At 36.9% G+C, this 21057-nt stretch overlaps 1 pseudogene; it reads right to left on the reverse strand.

The window, feature by feature from the left end:
• Positions 1-6387: 6387 nt before the first annotated feature.
• On the reverse strand, positions 6388-14793 carry LOC111157731 (annotated as a pseudogene).
• Positions 14794-21057: the final 6264 nt, after the last annotated feature.

Raw genomic sequence — 21057 nt, forward strand, 5'->3', positions numbered from 1 at the left:
ATTTGCCAGTTTTGGATGTCTCATGAGGTTTGGCAACATCAGATTGGCATAACATTTTCCAAAGTGAATTTAAAGGGATTAGAGTTTGCTTGTCCTGATTCTTATCCTTCAGCAGATGATTTCTCAGAATAAGGCATTGTAAAGAAAACTATGGTAGACCAGCCCAGCTAACACAAGTAGACTGTCAACTTGTTCAATATGTTAGTATCCCTAAGTGTAGTTGTCAACATTTATTGTACATTGAAAGCACTGGAGGAGCTTTTTAAAAATGCTGATTCTTGGACCTAATCTAGATCTAAATTCATTATTCTGGATTAGCACCTACACATGGATGCTTTTTAAAAGTTCACATAATAATTCTACTGGTCATCAAGGTTGGGAACCCCTGCCCTCAACTAAAGAATACCATGATGGCTGAGTCAATATTACTGGGGTCAAATTCTGTTCTCATTATGTTACAGGAAAATTTTGCTTCAATAATTGATGAAAGTAATATATGTGCTTACTACCTTTTTTGTTGTATGTAAAAACCCAATCTATTTGAGAAATAAATATATGACAAATAAATAACTAAAAATAATTTGTTGAGCACTGATATGGACTAATTATACTATCCCAGTTTATCCTCACAGTGTTAAAGAAGTCAGCTTATTATTTTGGTTTTAGAATTACAAACAATTACAGAGGTACACATAGCTTATGAAAATTATCTTCGGTCCTAACTGGAAAAAAAAAAAAAAGACAGAGCCCTGGGTGTTTTGGTTTGAGATCTAGTATCTTTTTATTTATTGACCACTTAGCATTTTAAAGTCAATGTCTTCTCCCCACTGATACTTTTTTGGCCCAGTATATTTCTCCACTCTTCCACAGGCTACCTTTCCCCCAGTACCTCTAGATTCTAAATTAAAATTTAAGCTCAATTCCCTGCCAGGTTTTGGATTGTCCATAATGTGTTCCTGCTGTATTCTCTAACATTAGCTCTTTTTCCCACTATTTCCCATTTCAATTTGTCATCTTTGAGTTATGCTTGACTTAGAAATGCTACCAATTTCTGGATATTAATTTTGTATCCTACCCTTTACTGAATTCATATATTACTTCTAGTTTTTGGTGGAATTTTTAGGATTTTCTATGTATAGTATTATGCTATCTGCAAATAGTGAGTGTTTAACTTTTTCTGGTCTGATTGCTGTGACTAGGACTTCTGGTACTATATTGAGTGAAAGTGGTAAATAAACATCCTAGTCTTGTTTCTGACCTTAGAGGGAAAGCTCTCCATTTTTCACCATTCAGTATGATGTTGTTATCTGTGGGTGTTTTCTATATGGCCTTTATGATGTTGAGGGTCTGTGTGTGTGTGTATGTGTGTGTGTAATATTATTGAGATATGTTCCTGAAAGAAAATATTAAATAACAGAAGTTAAGTGCAAAAAACAACTTTCCCAAACCCCTATGTAGCTATTTAAGGCTATTTCTAAAATGATGATTTGTTTGTATTCTTTTTTTTTTTCTTGGTAGTTTAATGACACTTTAAAGGTAATGCACACATAATAATTTTTAAAGTCTCAAACAACACCTAAAAAAAAATGATGTATATTGTAAAGAGTCTTCCAACCCTGTCAGGTTCCCAGTACCCCAACACAGTGGCAACCAAGCTTACCAATTTTTGCATTTTCTTTAAGACATATTTTTTTAAATTAACATATAACATATTATTTGTTTCTGGGGTACAGGTCTGTGATTCACCAGTCTTCCACACAACTCACAGCACTCACCATAGCACATACCCTCCCCAATGTCCATCACCCAGCCACCCCATCTCTCCCACCCAGCTCCCCTTAAGAAACCCTGTTTGTTTCCTATGATTAAGTCTCAAAAAAAAAAAAAAAAAGTCTCTTATGGTTTGTCTTTCAAACCATTTAATCTCTTTTTAATTGATGTTGAGCATTTTTTTAATGTGTCTGTTGGCCATCTGGATGTCTTCTTTGGAGAAATGTCTGTTCATGTCTTCTGCCCATTTCTTTTCTGGATTATTTGTTGTTTGGGTGTTGAGTTGGAAGTTCTTTATAGATTGGATACTAACCCTTTATCTGGAAAAAACATTTGCAAATATCTTCTCCCATTCCATAGATTGTCTTGGTTTTGTTGACTGTTTCCTTTGATGTGCAAAAGCTTTTTATCTTGATGAAGTCCCGATAGTTCATTTTGCCTTTGTTTCCCTTGCCTTTGGAAACATGGCTAGCAAGAAGTTGCTGTAGCCAAGGTGGAAGAAGTTGCTGCCTATGTTCTTCTCTAGGATTTTGATGGATTCCTGTCTCACATTTAGGTCTTTCATCCATTTTGAGTCTATTTTGTATATGGTATAAGGAAGTGGTCCAGTTTCATTCATCTGCATGTGGCTGCCCAACCATGTGTTGAGGAGACTCCTTTTTCCATTGGATATTCTTTCCTGTTGTGTCAAAGTTTAGTTGGCTATAGAGTTGAGGGTTCCATTGATCTATGTCTGGTTTTGGGCCAGTATTACACTGTCTTGATGATTACAGTTTTGTAATAGAGCTTGAAGTCCGGAATTATGATGCTGCCTGCTTTGGTTTTCTTTTCAACATTCCTTTGTCTCTTCAGGGTCTTTTCTGATTCCATACAAATTTTAGAATCATTTGTTCCAGCTCTGTGAAAAACTTGATGGTATTTTCATAGGTATTGCATTGAATGTATAGATTGCTCTAGGTAGCATAGACATTTTAATGATATTTGTTCTTCCAATCCATGAGCATGGAATGTTTTGCCATTTCTTTGTATCTTCCTCATTTTCTTTTATGAGTGTTCCAGAGTTTTCTGAGTACAGATCCTTTGCCTCTTTGGTTAGGCTTATTCCTAGGTATGTGTACCGTTTTGGGTGCAATTGTAAATGGGATTGACTCTAATTTCTCTTTCTTCTGTCTCATTGTTAGTGTACAGAAATGTTGAGGTTTTGATGTGAGAATATATATCTTGCAAGTTGAACTTAAAATCTTCCATGGTAATAATTTTGCAAGTCACAATTATTGTATTTTTTAAAATTATGTGTATTACTCTGAAGTCAGGTCTTTATGATGTCAAATGTGTGGTTATCTGAAAATATTTTCAATTACTTGATCAATACATACAAATAACCTGGACCAGAGAGAAAGCATAGATTTGAGAGTTTCAGCAATCTTCTACAAGTTCAAAATTAAAAAAAAAATAATTTCATACTTACACATTACACAGTGTCACAAGTTTTGTAGACAATGTGAAAAAACACTTCCCTAGAACTGTGATACTATTTAGACATTCATATCATTTCAATCCCAATTGTTATGAAAAGAACAGTTTCTATAGTTGGTGAAGTTTGAGCAAAAGTATAAAATAGGATGTAAAGATTTTACTAGGTTTTGTTGTTACTAACAAAATCAGATCTGAGTCTTGTAGGTAGTTAATACAACATATTGATCCAGCAGAAGGAGCCAGTATCATTTTTTAGCTAATCATTTTGGTCAATTTGTTAATAAATTGAACTCATGAGTGTTTGTGAAACAGAAGAGATTGTCTTTTCATTTTCAACCAGATGATACTGATGGGATTAAACACAGGAGTGAATCAATTCAGACAAAAAAATCAAGGAGATAAAATTAGAGAAAAATTCTATGAAGTTAATACCCTATTTAGAGAAGGACTAACTTGATATCTTTATAAGGCCATATTTTCCAGGAAAGAATATTTTTAATTTTAATAGATTATATGATGTAGTAACAAAATTAATTTCAAAGTCATTAGAAATACATATTTTTTATTTTGCATTCCCTAATTCATGTTCCCATATTCCCATCATAAAATATTTTTTCCCAAAATTGGTTTATTTGTGAAGATTTTTAAAACTATTCTTCATCTCCAAGGTTCATCCTGTGACTTATCATTCATTGTACCAGATAATGTTTAATTTAAAGAACACATATTTCTTTACTAATATTCCATAATATATTTCTCAGGCTCATTGTTCAATAAAATACTGTTTATTATATAGGATAGTACTTAGTGGTTTGTTAGTAATATTTGAGTTCAAATACTGCCTCAATTTCTTTTCCTAGCATTCACTTAAAACTAGACAGACTTCAATTTTTTATACCTTTTCATCACAAAACTGCCTATTTTAGGTTTACCACAAGACAGATAATAATAATATTTTAAAAACAGAGAAGTACAACCAGGAATACAGAGGCCTCAAAATGTCTCTAATAGAAGATGCTGGCAAGATAGAAAATTAAGTTAACCAGATGCTTAGCTTTCCTCCACAAACAAATAAAAAAACGTAAGTAGAAGATTTAAATTAAAAACATTTTAATTACATAGGTTAACTCAAAAGAAAGAAACCAAATTAAAAAATCTAAGCCAAAAATGTAAGTACATTTATATTTTACCTCCTCAGGTCTTACTCTAGGTCTTGGGCACTGGAGTTTTAGTATTCAAAGGGACATAGGAAATGGCTCTCAGAGCATGTGGAGGCAGAAGCTGGCACTGAGTCCCCTACAGAAAACCTATAGCCTTCCCCAGCTGTCCTGGCCCTAATAGGAGGGTAGGAAAATGCCACACAGCAATCTGGATACGAAGAAATACAGCTCATCTCTGTCAAAAGCTTTTTGCAAAAAGAGAAAAAACAAGACTCCTAGGAGAAATAAAAATTCCAGTTAAGGTGTGAGGGTAGGATTGTCTTAATCCAAAGCTCTTGTTCTTTGCTTTGGTTTATGCTGGCTTTCCTTTCTTTGAATTGTCTTGATATTTATGTAGACTAGAGTTTTTCTCTTGAATCCAGAGCCAAAACTTTGGATCCTCTATGTACAGACTGTTCTTATAACATATTTATGCATGTCACCCTACCAGCCTTGTTGGTAAAGATAGGCTATATCTCCTATTTTTTTCCTGCAATTATTTTCTAGCATAGATCTCAAGGTTCTGCAAACTAGTGAACATCATACTAAAGCAGTGACAATTTTAGCCTCCTGCCTCAAAGCTAAATTAAGCCAGAAACTGAATTTCATCAGGTCACAGTGTATGCTCCAGAGGAGAATTTCATTGATTCTCCCTAGAACTGCACTTGGGCTTAAAGGTATCATTGTAACCACAAAGCTTCCTGGCCTGGAGAAAGCCACAATTAGAGAAAGGATGTAGGTAGATATGAATATTGGATTTTGGTTACAAACTTAAGAATAATCTAGATGTTACCCTTGTGTTTTTAAAAAATGGGAAGTTGGAGACCAACTTGTTGCTCATGGAACCCTGAAATACTTCTTGATTGACCAATACTGTACCACATAAGGAGAGTCACCTCCAGAACTGTGCATTCAAACATGTATTAAAAGTAACAAGATTATTTATTCTTCTGTTGTGCAAACATTTTCATGAACTGCAAAGATGAGAATGTGATGAATGCCATAATACAGCCACCAAATTTGTGGTTGAAGAGGTAAAGTTTGTGGAAGATGGGCAATGGAAATGATCTTTTTTATTATTACTGTGTCATGTTAGTCACCATACAGTACAACATTAGTTTTTGATGTAGTGTTCCATGATTCATTGTTTGTGTATAACACCCAGTGCTCCATGCAATATGTGCCCTCCTTAATACCCATCACCAGGTTCACCCATCCCCCCACGCCTTTCCCCTCTAAAACCCTCAGTTTGTCTCTAGGCTAAAATCTGTAAGTAGATGTAAGCATTATAGACATCTTTTTATTTCATCTCTAGTAACCAGCCCCTTACCACCAGGCTTTATCATGAAGTTGATGGTTGAAATATGTATCCCCAAGTACAACAAAAATATTAAATTTATCTGATAGATTGAGATATAACAGAGTTAATGGGTAATTTATAAGCTAAGGAACCTTAAAGTAGCGATCCTGATCAGAAAGAAGTATGGAATAGAATAGTGTATTCTAATTGTAGTCATTAGAGTCATATTTTCATGATTTTCCATATTTAAATAAATCCTGAGCTATTGTTTCTTTAATATTTTCCTTTAAATCTACTCATTTAAGAGATATAATAAATCAATGCCTTTTTCTCCTCAAAATTTTTATCAAAAAGCAAAAAAAAAAAAAGAAAGGAAAAAGGAAACAAAATACTGGAAACTTAATGGTTCTAGTAGGGAGAAGGGAGTGGAGCATGGAGCTGAGGCTCCAAGTCTCTCCAGAGACAATCCTTATTCTTGAAGTGTCCTCTTTGAGGAGGAGAGTCGAGCCAGGGACAGTTCCTCAGCCCCAATGCCCAGCCTCCATCTGGAAAATATATATATTCTCCATATATATTCTTTCTAAATATTCAGACCACCACAGTGGTCTGAGGGCCAGAGGAGCTGGAGGAGCCAGAGGATCACTAGAAGTAGTTGGCTACAAGCTTCTTGGTGAGGACTCCCCATGTCTCTTGTGAGACAGCCTAGAAGATGATGTAATCTTTCTAGATGCTCATCTAGCTCCCAGATGGCTGCCACATTCCCACAATGATAGAAAAAGCACAGGGAGCACAGTTTCATTGAAGTACCACCTGTAACTTCCTCTCACCAGTTAGTGGGCATACCAGATCATGCCAATGTTGTTGGCTGCGTGTTACTGCCAAATAGGTAGTCAGTCCTATGGGCTGTCTTCAGGATTAGACTAGAGCAGACCACACAGGGCCCTGTCGTGAGGCACTCCTTGCTTTTAATCAAATCATCTGAATCTGGTCTAGGGTCTGGATGGAGGAGAGAGCATACATGTATGCAAAAGACTGACAGGCTAAGCTCGTCAAAGATCTTAGGTCAGCAGCATCACATGGTCACCAAACCATATTTGTGCAGGCACTCATCATAGAAGCCATATGCCCAGGGGATCTGGTGGCTCTAGTGTTTCCCCAGGATCTTGGTGATGTGGTCAGCCTATTGAACATTAAGTACCAGCAGCAGGAGGAATGTTTCAATGTCCAGAAACTATAAATCATAAATCTCCTATGAAAAGGTCATTGGTCTCAGGGACTCACCACCCACACTGAACAGCTCCTTGAAGTCACAGAATTGTCCAGGGATATCACCACATACTGTGACTGGTGACTCCACCCCCTGCACATTGCCCTCTTCCACCACAGTCTCTCATGCCTGAGTGCACAGGCTCTTGACTTCACTCCCCTGGATGATTTTAGGGATGTGCCCATCAGAGTCCAGTGATCTTCACCCTGGTTCCAGAACTAGGACCCCTACCCCTACGCAGGTTAAAGCCACCACACCCCATCACAGGCAACTCTGACTCTGGCTTTCGGGCTCTCTGCCTTCCTTCCTAGCTTCCTTGCCAAGTTGCTTAACCTTCCATCCTGTATCTTTTTGTAGTTTTTCTTCCTTCTTACCTCTAGTCATCCTCACGCTGCTTCTCTTGATTTCTGTTCATCTCTTCTTCAGATTTGAACTATTTTTTCTTGCTTCTTTTTTTAGGTGGGTTTTGTTATTAGTCCACATTCAATGTCCTACATTCTATCTCTTGTTCATCAATTCATTTCCCTTTAAAAGCCAGTTAACGCTCTAAAAACTATTCACAGATGTCTACCTACATGCGAATATTATATTTAATGGAAATATTATAAATGATACATAATATAGTAATTTAGTAGAAGTGACAGGAACACATATTATGCATTCTATCAAAGCCATTACAATGGGGAATTATATTCCTTGGAAAATGGTTTCCTGTAAGAAAAAAGAAAACAAAAAAATGTGTAGACAATCCTAAGTGGGTGATTAGGCAATAAATTAACAAATATGAATATAAAGGATGAAACTTTGTTTTACTTTATTGTCTTTTGAATTTAAATGAGTTCTTCTGAAAATAAACAACAGGATGGAACAATTTGCCTTTCAATTGAATTAATGAGTTTGGCCATATTTTTCAATGAATGTTAAAAATAGAAAGTATGATACATTGTATATACATTCTTCTTTTCCTTAATTACTAATTTGCAGAGGAAGAGGGTTTAATAGGTAATTCAGAATTTCAGAGAATTGAAATTAATACTGGAAAGTAATTTTGTATTGTTATGATTAACTTTTTCAATAGGGTCTGTATGTGTATGTGTGTGTGTCTATCATTTGTAATCCTCTGGACCAGAAAGGGGCACCTACCGTTTGTCTAGGATGGTCTACACTCAGTATCAATAACTATTGACAAAATTTACGGTAGTCAAATACAGACAAAACAACTCTAAATTCTGATAGTAACATGTTTCATGCAATTTGACTCGCAAATTGGATAGACAGCTTCCTGAAGGAGTATTTTTAAAATGACAAAATCATCTATGCAGCCTCTAGAAAAGGTGTTAAAAAGCTGAGTTAAGGGAGGGAAAAGGTGAGAACAATTATCCATCTTTAGAACATAACAAATAATCATGATGTAAATTAGGTTCTTTACATAGGGAATAAATTAGCACTCAACTTTACAAAAGAGCAAGCTACCCTCATAACATCAGAAGTAAGAGAAGATGACCGCATCTCTTTGCTTTGCTGTCTTGGCCAGATCAGAGTGTACAATGATGAAAAAGATTGGTGGTGGTTATACCCCCAGTTTTTCCATCTTCCTTTTATGTACTGTCTTCACGGGAGAGTGTCAATATGTATTGATCTATCTTCACTACTGTGTTTTCTCCTTACCGCTCTGCCGTGAGAGACAGAATTCAATACGTTAGCCCACTCCAACAAAAGAACAGCCTAACCAAAGTCTAATAATTCTGCAGTGTGTTGGAAAGTATGTTTGTTTTAAGGGATTCTTCCTAATCTGCCAGAAAACATTTCTCACACAAGACAGTGTTGTTTCTATCAGAGCGAGCGTATGAGTTTTTGTCTTACTTTTCTAGACACTTAATACAAATTTAAGGAACTTTTTGGAGTTTGGAAGTCCCTGAATATGTGTGATTCAGGCACATAAACAAGATTTGTCTGGTTCTGATGTGGATATGTGATTAATTTCAGAGACGTGGTGACATTTTCAATATGCACATCAAGGATTAGGAGATATATGAGATAGAAAGCAAATGCCAAGGAGAGAACAATTATGGTTTACTAAACACTGCATAAAACATGGGTTTTTATGCTGTTTGTATATCTCTGACTGCTAGGGTCTGGAATCATATGAAGTCATAAAATGTCCCGAGCTGTATTAGTAAGTGCTTTGTGCGGGTGGAAGAAAGTCCTTTGAAAAGTATCATCTTGCAAGAGAGTTAAGTTTTTAATTATCAGTGATGGGAAAGTATAGTGACAAAATTACCTCACTTGCCGTGAGGGAAGACTGCATTTTAACAAATTTGAAATATTTGCATTTGACATCTAAAGCCCGACTAGACGGCAGACAACTCTGTATGGGGATTAGAGTCAAAGGCAGAGACATCTGTCTTTTCAGCACTGGAATGTTAAAGTACCCAAATTTAAGCTGATTTTATAATACTGAATATGTCTTACATGCCTGGCAGTGAACACTGCAGTAATTTGATAAAGTGTCATTTCATTATAGAAACCCCATTACTGGAGTTAAACTTCCCACGGAATTCTGCACAAACACCTTTCTTTAATGTTACTTCTTGCCTTGCCTTAGAGGATTAAAGATACTGTAATATATAATCTGATTCTGTCAGAGTATATGAGCCTACTCTCATTTGTTTCAAACTTTGATATAGTTTAAGTATTTTTTACTGTAATTTGATGTTCATAGCAAATTCACAGTTGAATTTCTATGAAGCAGAAATTTCCATTATTATGTGATTCTAGATTTCTGCTCAGTATTCTAGCTAATAATTCATAATACTTTATTTTTTTACAGTTTTTTCTTTTTTAATGGCTGTGTGATCCGCCAGTACATGAATATATCACATATTATTTATCTCTTTGGCTTTTATCTCTTTGGCTTTCCTATTGCTTCCCAGCTTTACTGAGATATAACTGACATGTTGTATTATATAAGTTTAAGGCACACAATATATTGATTTGATTATCATTATCATTAAATGAATGATACATTTATATATTATAAAGTGATTATCAGCATAGCATTAGCTAACGACTCCATCATGTCTCCTAATTATCATTTCTTTACTGCGGTGAGAACATTTAAGATGGACTCTCTTAAGTACATAATACAGTATTGTGAATTATAGTTCCCATGCTGTATGTTAGATCCCCAGGACTTATTCATCCTATAACCAAAAGTTTGTACCCTTTGACCAGCATCTGCCCATTGTCCCCATCCTCCCATAATCACCTTTCTACTTACTCTATATTTCTAGGAGTTCTTTTTTTTAGATTCCACATGTAAGTGATATACTACAGTATTTGTCTTAATCTGACTCATTTTACTTAGCATAAAGCCCTCAAGGTCCATCTATGTTGTCACACCTGATCTTTCTCATGGGCTGAATAATAGTCCATTAGATGTATATTTGTATATACACATATATCTTTATCTATCTGTTGAAAGTCAATGGTAGGGAAGGGTAAGAATAAAATACAAAAAGTACAGCTAGGCCCTCCCATGTCTGAACATTTAAAAGTACACTAGAAGTTTAGGGGGTTGTAAATATTTCCATTCTCAATTAAGAAATCTTCATTTAGATTCAGGATTTATAAGCTCTGTTTCTCAATGTGTTTTCTTAAAAAATATTTTTTATCTCTATACCTAATGTGGGGCTTGAACTCATACCCCCAAGATCAAGAGTCACATGCTCTACCAACTGAGCCAGCCAGGCACCCCTCGTTGTGCATTTTAGAAATTTTACGGGGCTCACAGTTAAAATTTCTTTAGGAACCTAGAATTCTATTTAGGACTTCCTACATAATTAGTGGACTGCCTATTACTGAGACAGGTAGTAGCTTAAGAATTTTATAAAAAGTGAGTATGAAAGTATGGGTTTCGAGGACAAATGATATAATTAAATATTTAGGAATTCTAGGGATATTGCCATGTTGATTGATGAATTTCAGGATTCGTCTAAAATGTGATCGAAACTATACCTATTGTCTAATTTTACCACCAAATAAGTAATGCCAATCTTTTTTTGTTGTTGTTGTTGTTATTGTTAATGGGGAAAATGGTAGTAAGAAGGATGGGAGGAGTGTAGCAAGCATAGACATTTAGGTAAGGATAGATTTGGGACTGAAAAACTAAGAATGCCTGGCACATACTACTTCATACTAAACAGTATATTTTATAAATATGAATAATTCTTCTTCATAAGGAGACAAACCACAGTTAAATACTTTCCTTCCTTCCACCTTTTTTTTTAATCTCCATCTCTCTCTTTCTCCTCCCCACTATAGCCAAACATTTAAAAATGTTTAATATATACCCCTTTGTTTTGTAGCTATTTTATAATAGGCATATTACTTTTAAAATTTTAACTAAACCCATATGTGTTACCAGTATCCAGATCAAGAAATACAATATAATCACCCCGAGTGCCCCCAATTCTCCCTCCCAGTCACTTCCTCCCATAAAGGAACCATCATCCTGACTTCTATCACCTAAATTAAGTTGTGCCTATTTTAAACTTTATGTAGTTGGGATCATATAATATATATAAGCCTTCGTTACTGTGAAACATTATGTCTCTGTCATCCAGACGGTTATATTTAGAAGTCTTGCCTTTGCTTTCTGTACAGTTTTCTATATTATGCCCATGCCACACTTTACCCGCTCTATTTTTGTTGGACTTTAAGATTTTCCAGGGCTGGGGGCCGATTACGAGTAGCCCTACTCATGCACGTGTAGTTCGGTAATCACATGCACTCATTCCTCCTGGCTATACACCTGGTAGTATCATTGTTGGTGGATAGTGTATGCTACAAGTTCAGCTATAGGATACACTGTCAAAGGATTTTCCAAAGCGGTTTATTTTGTTTTAATTAATTTATCTATTTTTGAGAGAGAGCAGAGGGAGAGGGAAAGAGAGAGAATCTTAAGCAGACTCCACACTCAGCACATGGAGCCCACCGAGGGGCTCGATCTCAACAATCTTGAGATCATGGCCTGAGAGCAAAATCAAGAGTCAGATGCTTAACCGACTGAGCCACCCCGGCTCTGCCAACATGGTTATTGATTAGGCTTTTATAACTGTGGGTGAGAATTTCACTTCTGCTAATACCTGGTAGTGTTTTTTTAATTTTATCTATTTTAGTGGCTATGTAGTAGTTTCTCATTATGAAGTTATGAATAGTCTTTTTGACATATAATTGATATACAATAAGCTGCACATATTTAAAATGTACAGTTTGATAAGTTTTGACATGTATACACCTGTGAAGCCATCATCACAATCAAAGCAATGAAGATGTTTATCACCCCTAAAAGTTTCCTTAATGTCCCTCTGTAATTATTCCATCCTGTCCCTCCTTTCCTCCCCTCCCCCAGGGCGATCACTGATATTTCTGTCTCTATGTACAAAATGTTGCCATTTTTTTTCTTTGTGTGGCTATTAAAGTTTTTCTAGTTGTAAGTCATTTGATTGTGATGTGTCTTGGTGTCAATTTCTTTATATTTCTTGTGGTAGCTTTGTTGTACTTCTATGAAGTATAAGTCTATTATTTTTATCTAATTTGAAAAAAATTTTAACCATTGTTTAAAAAAACCTTTTTTTTCTGGCTTCCCTCTCTCTCTCCTTCAGGGACTTCAATTACAAATAGGTTAAGCTGTCTGAAGTTGTCCCATGGCTTTTTTTTAAACCATATTTTTTCTTTGTTGAATATTATTGCAAAGTTTATTATTAGGTCTTCAAGTCTACTGTTTTTTTCTGCAGCGTTCTAAACTCTATTAATCACATCGAGTTTATTTTTCTTTACTGAATTTTTTTCTCTCTAAATTTTAAAATTTACATTTTACTTAGTTTTATCTTCCAGTTTCTCATTAACATACTCATGTTTTCCTTTACCTTCTTAGACATATGAAATATGGTTTTAAAAGTTGTTTCAGGAGCGCCTGAGTAGCTTAGCTGGGTTAAGCATCTGACTCTTGGGGTGTCTGCTTGAGATTCTCTTCCTCTGCCCCTCCTTACTTTCTCTCTCTTTTAAAAGAAAAGAGAAAAGGAAAGGAAAAGAAAGAAAAGGCTATTTCAATATTATTCTTTACTATCACTTGAACAATTTAATTTCTGGGTCTATTTCTACTGATTGAGTTTTCTCTGCATTCTGGATATTTTCTGTTTCTTTGCACACTTGGCAATTTTTGATTGAAAGCTAGATTGAATTTTAACTTGTCAAGTGCTGGCTATTTTTGTATTTCTATAATTATTTTGGAGGTTTATTCTGGGACTCGGCAATTGATTTGGGAACATGTTTAATCTTTTTAAGGTTCCTATTAAGCTGTGATAGACATGACCAGAATACGCCTGTGTTGTAAATGTCTATTCAAGCCAGTTGCCTATTTTTTTGTTGGGTTATCGCTCTTTCCTTAAATATTTTCGCTATATTCATTCTATCTGTGAGCCATTTATGGAATATATATAGGACATATCCTTTCCCACTCTGGGATGCTTTTGAACTTTCCCTCAATCAAAATGTTTCCTGAAAAAGAACATAATAAATATTTCTCTCCCAGAACTGGGCTGTCTTCATTGTAACAGGGAGTCAAAAGGATATATATAGGTCTAATGGTAGGATCATTATTATCAGTTCATTATGTCCAGAAGTTCACTGGAGCCCTTCCTGTTATCTCTCCAATCATAGCACAATTATGCCGTCTTCTTTGCTTGCTGCTGGGATTGATTGGTTCTGTGTATAGAAAGTAAAGACAAGTTTTCCCTGTGACACATGTTTGCCTAGAGACCTACAGACCTTAAAAAAAAAAAAAATCTCTGGAACTTGTTCACCAAGAAACGTCTTACAATAAATGCACCAGTCTTTTTATTAAAAACATACTTTTGAAGATGAATGTTTATTCAGAGATGAAAACGCCTATAGGAATATTTTCCTAGAAATATGAATCATCCAGTGCTTTGGCTTTTCATTTAAAAAAAAAAAAAGAAAATGAATATTTCTGCTTAAATGCATCTAAATGGGAGCTTGTTATATCAGCAATCTGTGTTTCAAAGGGCAAAGGGTCAATGAAATAGCTTCAATTTAATCACTGTAAATTAAGTAATTTTCATTTCTTTGTCCAAATAATTTCCAAATATTCATTATCCCCAAATCTTAGTGGCTGGGGAACTGACCTCCTTATTTTTCCCTACTTTCCATCCCAGATAACATTAATTCATTTATTCTTTTAGACATAACTGCCTACTGTGATGCAAGACACACTGAACTAGACACAAACTCTCCTCCGAAGGAGATTAGAATTTAGTGGGAAGAGGTATGAGTAAGTAGGCAACAGAGACCAGTATAGCCTTTGGACACCAGGTGCTGGTGGTCTGGCTTATTAGGGACCCATGCCTAGAGGAAGAGACATCTAAGTTGACTACTGTAAGATATTTAAATGTTACATCTTAGCATGTAGGGAAGTCAGTGAAATCTCTCTAAGCCAAGACATAGTTGTCTTTCCCAAAGAAATGAATGTTGCAGGTATTTAAGTATGGTTCTATCTGATGTACTTGTAAAGGGAAAGATGGGGGAAAGGAGTAGGAGGAAGGAAGAAACCTGTAGATAATTAACTAGGTTCTTTTGGGGAAAATTATGTAAAACAAAGGAGTTTATGAACTCTTGCCATTGTCATCGTCATTATCACCACCATCATCATCATCAAAATTACACCATTTATTGAGCCTCAGCTCCAGCCTAGGTGACATATACGCTTTGAAATTTAGTGTCCATAATGGTTCTGTTTAAAGTCTTGCTGCTGGTATCCAGCAGAGCAAGGGCTGGATTCAACATCTTTCTCCTTAAAGACGTGATCTTTGTACTTCACTTGGGTTTCTCAGAGATCAGCCTGTGTCATACATTCTAATCCAGTAAACTGGGAGTAAGGGAACTTGTTTGATCACAGAATTTGAGGCCATAAAGTCCATAAGAGATACACAAAAGGCTCAGATAAGTAGAATCTTTTCCATCTAGAAACTGAAAGAATTAAAAATATTCCATAATTTTGAGGTGCCTGGGTGGTTCAGTCCATTAAATATCTGCCTTGAGCTCATGACCCGCATTGGGCTTCCTGCTCAATGAGGGGTCTGCTTCTCCCTCTCCTTCTGCTCTTCCTTCCACTCATGCTCTCTCTCTCCCTCTCTAATAAATAAATAAATAATCTTTAAAAATTATTAGATAATTTAAAGATGACAAGTAAAGCTGTCATGTGGAAACTTCAAGTGGCAGGACCTAGAAAGTATACCCAGAGATTCAGTGGTGGGGCGGGGAGCTGATGGGCAGATGGCTGGTGTCTGTGCCTGGAAGGATTGTTTAGTAAGTTCACAGTTTAAGCTAAGAAACATGAAACCATACTGGTTATATACCCTCACTGTTTATAGCTTAAAGAGGATCAGACTATGCTACCCCAAAATGCCACTTTGGCATAATAATTACTTTAGGTTGAAGGCAACTGAGAATTAACAGATGCAAGAAGAGTTCTCTGCCCTCCCTTATCTGTCTAAAATGGATAAGGGATTCTGCTTTGACAAAAGTGCCCAGGAAGAAAAGTCCAGTTCTTACAACCAGAGACAGGGAGTCACACTGAGATTAATCTGTATAAACAAAACTTACTAAAATAACCTTATCTTCCATTATGTTTAGTCTCCGTATATTTCCTAATCACTTTCCCACGGTTTATCACCACTAGAAGCCCGAATCCCCTTTTTACTTTCTAGTCACTTCTCCACAATTTACTGCCCTTTGTTAAAATGGTATATGATCTCCTTGGCTATCCAGTTCTCACTTCTTTCCTGTTACTTCTGTGCACACATAAAAAAATATTAGTATCGATAAAAACTGCAGCTTTTCCCCCCTGTGAATCTGTTCCATGCCAGTTTAATTTGCAGGCCCTAGCTACTCAGGATAAGAGGGTAAAGGAAAGCTGGATTTCCTCCCCATCAGTCTGGACCCTCGACTTTTTTCAGTCAGGAGGTAACATAATGCAGTTGGGAAATATCTGACTGGCAGCTGAGATATTTATTAGTCTTATCCTGGATGCTCCTTACCTCTGTCACTAAGTCAAAGAGTTCTACTACAAGTCTTTGTGCCTTAATTTCCTTATGAGCATAATAAAAGATTTAGAAGAGGATGGCAAATAGGGTTCACTTCCTGACTGGAGGGCTTTGTCAAAGAAGATTGAGAAGCCACCTGTACCATGATTATTAATGTCTACAGTAGGCTGTGTTGGAGCAAAGCAATTCCAGCATATGTACAGAACATATATCCTCTCTGGAATAAAAGATGCATAAAATTTCTTCCACTTCCGGCCTTCGGTGAATCTGTTTGTACCCTTTTATGGGTTGTTGATATAGAATGGGAAAAAGTTAGCATGCTTCAAATTCCGCCTGAGGAAGAAGTGGGCAGATGCCTGATGTAATGATACAGAGTTTAGGGGAGAATGAAATCCCTTTTGAGTTTTAGCTGGTAAAGCAGCAATCCGAGATCTACCAAGAAGGCAATATCCCATTCATCCCATGCTGTCCAAAAATGGTGTAGGTGTTTCAGATGCCTATAATAATGTATAATTAATATATAGAGGTAGACCCTCCCACTCCAGTTTTAATGTTCAGATTAACTGGCTGACCTACGAGCAAAATCGGTATAACTATGAAGAATGTATTTAATATTATCAAAGACTCAGTTCCAACAAACTGATAATGGACATTTAAGTTTCTTCCAGTGCACAACAGGTTGTAGTTATTTAAATATGACCATCTCTGTAACATGTTGCCTTCAAAGTTTCAGAAATTTGTTCCCACATAATTTCACTCCCACCTCTTTCTTCCAGATGCAGATGTAATTTATGTAGAAGCAGACATTAAAATAAGTCACTCAGGGCAGACTTGCTTTCATTTACATAATGTTCTTTGGGGGGAAAGTATTAAATCAATTTTAACCTGTTTGAGCCTGCATCCAAATAGTGTGCAGGCCTGTTTAAGGAGAATCAGTTTTGAAATTTGTAAAAGAGATCATATGAAATGCATTACTCAATTAAATAAAGGAATTTAGATTTTATTATAGAATATTGTACCATCTGCCAGATGAATATAACTAATTAAATTTGACTTGGTATGCGATTTTAACAAACAGTTGAAAAATGAAAATTCTAGAATGAATTCTTCAGCAGCACCTGAAATGACAGATACCCACTGGGAAAGATCGCATCCAGCCCTGCTCAGGTTGCAAACAGACTTTCCATTGTCTGGTTGCAGTCTGCATAATGTTTGCATTAAAAAGCAGGTCAGATTCAGTAACTACTCATAAGCAACAGGGAAAGCCCAAGTGCAGTTATCTGTCTGCTAGCGTCAAAGAACTAGCGAGGTAATTCAATGAAATCAAAATGGTTGCAAAACTTCCCTGGCCCCGGAAAAGAAATGACAACTTTGCTCTAAAGTATACTGCCAATTCTCTGCCCAAAAGAGGATGCCCAAACAACGCTGTTCAGTACCCACTGTTGGTAATAAATGCCGTGACAAGTTGAAACGCTCCAGGGACAGATCAGGCTAGAGCCATCCTGCTCCTTGGATAGGAGGCAGTCAAACCTAGCTGGCGCTAGAGCCGTCAGTGGCATCTGTCAAATGCAGATAGTATTATGTCCGGTTGTCAGGAGAGCTGTTAGGGGAACCAGAGTGTTTAGGAAAGTGCTTTAGACCAAAGGCGGTTAGCTTATTAATATAGATGCTAAGATAACAAGATGATTTTTTCAAAGAGAAACATTACTGTCGGAAGTGTGACGACTTGGTGTCAGCTACTGAAACATCATGATATTTGGCTTTTTCGCTTTGTACCCAAAGGCTCTCGTTCTGCGTTGACACAGCCTTGCTACCCTGTGTGGGTCAAGTGCTTCATTAATTGAGCACTGCCAAGAGTGCTGGTGTTACAGCTTTCATGGGAACTCAGACTTTTGAAGATTTAGTCATCATTTCTCTGGTAAAATCAATACATTTTCCTATTTAAATGATGCTATGTCTTTTTTTAAGAAATAAAATTACCGTATATCATTTTCTTAAAGAAAGGGGCATCTCAGAGCATTCATTTGTTCTAACAGTTGAACAGTAGTCCTTAATAAGAAGGAGGAGATGAATGAGTGTGGCTGGTCTGGGATCCATCAACGTGAGAGGATAGTGTCAAGAAGCTGATCTATATAATTGGGTGATAAAGGCTTCTGAGTAGCATATTCCATTCGAGGCCGGTGGTATTTACGAAGCACCCAGCATCATCACTTTTCCGAAGAGAGCTGGGGTTGAACAGGAAAGAAAACAGAAGATTTGTCTGAGAAACAGAAGGAGTTGATACCGTTAGGGCCTGTATGGGGAGAAAAGTTTCTCAAGTTTCATCTGTGCAGGAATTAAGGCTCCATGGGAAATGAACACGTTGGAATTCACTAGCTCATTCGAATACTGAAGTGATCTTTCTGTAACTATTTTCGCTGGTATGAAAATCATGGTTATCTTGGGGGCCCATAGAAGATAGCTGAATTTAAAGTAACCTGTTGACATATGGAAATGATAGGAGCAAATGCCAAATTGTGAAAGAAGCACAAGGAACATATGAAATAAATCACTGGAAAGCTGAACACATGTAGGTAGAGCTGGCCCAATTAGACTTCAGAAAATCAAGAAAAAACCAAATGAGATAAATGCTTGTGGTAGCAGTTGGGAAATATAATGATTCTCCTGAAGTCAGAAGAAGCTTCAACAAACAAACCCGGGCTCTCGGATTTGAAGGTAGCTATAATAAAATTCCATCTAGAAAAGCCATCAAGCCCAATTCCTTAATTGTATATTTATTAAAGACATTTTACAGTATATCCCTGTTAAGCTGACCTGCCTGTTTACAATATGTGTCCACTTAAGCATGGCTTTATAAACATACATCATTTGCCAAGGTTCAAAATCTCCAACATCTTTTATAAATACATTATCCAGGCATTAGTCACAAACTGAACTGTTGTCCTGGTGCGATGATTTCGGGCAGGTCTCTGTGGGATTTCCTGTTCTGATGTTGTCTGAGGAGGTGCTGACCACACTTCAGTCAGGAAGAATGGTGACATGCACCTGTACTCATTGACATGCACCTGTATCAACCCTGGCCACTGGGTCTTCCTTTCTGTAGCCCATCTGAGGTGGTGCTGACCTGAGATGAATTTTGTCTTAACTTTAGAAGTTTCGCTTGAAAATTGTTTTGCAGCAGTCCGTCAACAGGCATTTGCTTTCTCTGCCAGGGGGCAGCAGTGAAGATAGGAACTGCTATCTCCTCGACTAGAGAGGGGCAACGGGAGGCCAAGATGGACTCACTGAGTGCCGTTTAGGTTAGAGGCAGCATCTGGGTTGCTGGAAGGAACTGGTTTTATCCAGTTTCGCAGTTGATCTGAAGGAGAGACTGGCGTCAAGTGACATTTTCAGGTCACAAGACGGTAATGTGGAACAGAACCTCAGAAAGGACTGTCATTAAGATCACTCTTCCCACCATGACTGGATATAACCACTCTTGTCTCTGCTAGAGAGGTGGTTTTGAATTTAAATATTAGAGACACCCTTCCGATTGTTATTGGATTTTAAAAACTATTTTCTCAGAACTTTGACATGCATATTTTAGAAAAATATACACTTTTGTGGAGTTGATATAATTTTGCTTTTTCATTTCTTAATTTGATGTGATCTACCCATTGACATTTCAGGAAGCACTATTAGCTAGTAACCCCCCCCATTCCTACTGCTTGGTTCCTTTAAACCAGGAACTGAAATGATAACATTATTAATTCTACTTATGACTATATTTAAGTGCCTACTATGTGCTTGACCCTGTTCTAGGCACTTTAACTGTGTTAACTCATTTAATCTTCCCCTAAAATACTGTGAGAAAGGTACTATTATTGTTCCCATTACATAGCTAAGCTGAGGAACAGAGAGTTGATATTAGAGTACTCCTGTTCATGTTTCTAACTCCAGCTAATGGATTTCTTAGTGCACAATTGTTAGGTGGCAGGATTATGTTGTAAACTCCCTCTGGAGTCCTACTTTCAGTCCCTGCCATGGGTCCTAGCCTATCAATTTCAAAACCTATGCTGAATCAATTGTTTTAAGACTCAACACTGCCTTTAACCCCTGGCAGCCGTAACATTTATTATTCAAATTTAATAAAAAGGTAGGATATTAGCATATTTCTTAACATTCACTCACAAAATTAATCAAGTGTGTTTCACTTCAAACAGCACTGATTCATCGCTTCCCTCATTGTTCATCAACTCAACTATTCATTGAGTGGTAAAACCCAGAATGTGGGAGTCAAGATCTCACTTTAAATCAGGTTTCTGCCATTTACTGGTTATGTGATCTGAGCCAGGCTCCTCTAGCCCAAAGAGTCTTTGGAATCAGACAGACCCCAGTTCTTAAAATTAATTGCAGGGCCTTGGATAAAGGACTTGAACTTCTCTGAGTTCAGTTTCTTTATCTTTAAAAAAAAAATCGCTGGAGAAGAAGCTGAGTACTTGGCATTGGGCCGAGCACAGAATGTACACATTACATTGCACATATTAATATATAATTTTCAGGGAGAAAGTTGTGTGTCAAGAGAGCTTTCAGGGAGAAAGCTGTTGTGTCAGGGTAGATGCAAGCTGGTTTCCAGGGAAAGGCAGAGGTGGTGTGACCGGGATTCCACGATCCATTCCACGCCCTGCCTGCCACATACTCTTTTGAAGGGTCAGGGCCGGGAATGAGTGAGCACTGGGGAAGACATGGATGAGAAGGAAACTGCTCAGTGCTGCTCCTGGCGGGCCTACCTTCTCACCCCTTTTCAGCTACAAAATAGCACATATTTCTTCCTCCCAAGCAGCTGTGTGGGACATTCTGGATTGTGCAATCCAACTCAAATGTAAAGCAGCCCCCAAATCCTCAAAGATCATTCACAGGGATTTGGCTGATTGTGAGGTT

Source organism: Enhydra lutris, unplaced genomic scaffold (assembly GCF_002288905.1).
Source record: "Enhydra lutris kenyoni isolate GAN:26980312 unplaced genomic scaffold, ASM228890v2 scaffoldscaffold56, whole genome shotgun sequence".
In the NCBI taxonomy this organism is placed as follows: domain Eukaryota; kingdom Metazoa; phylum Chordata; class Mammalia; order Carnivora; family Mustelidae; genus Enhydra; species Enhydra lutris.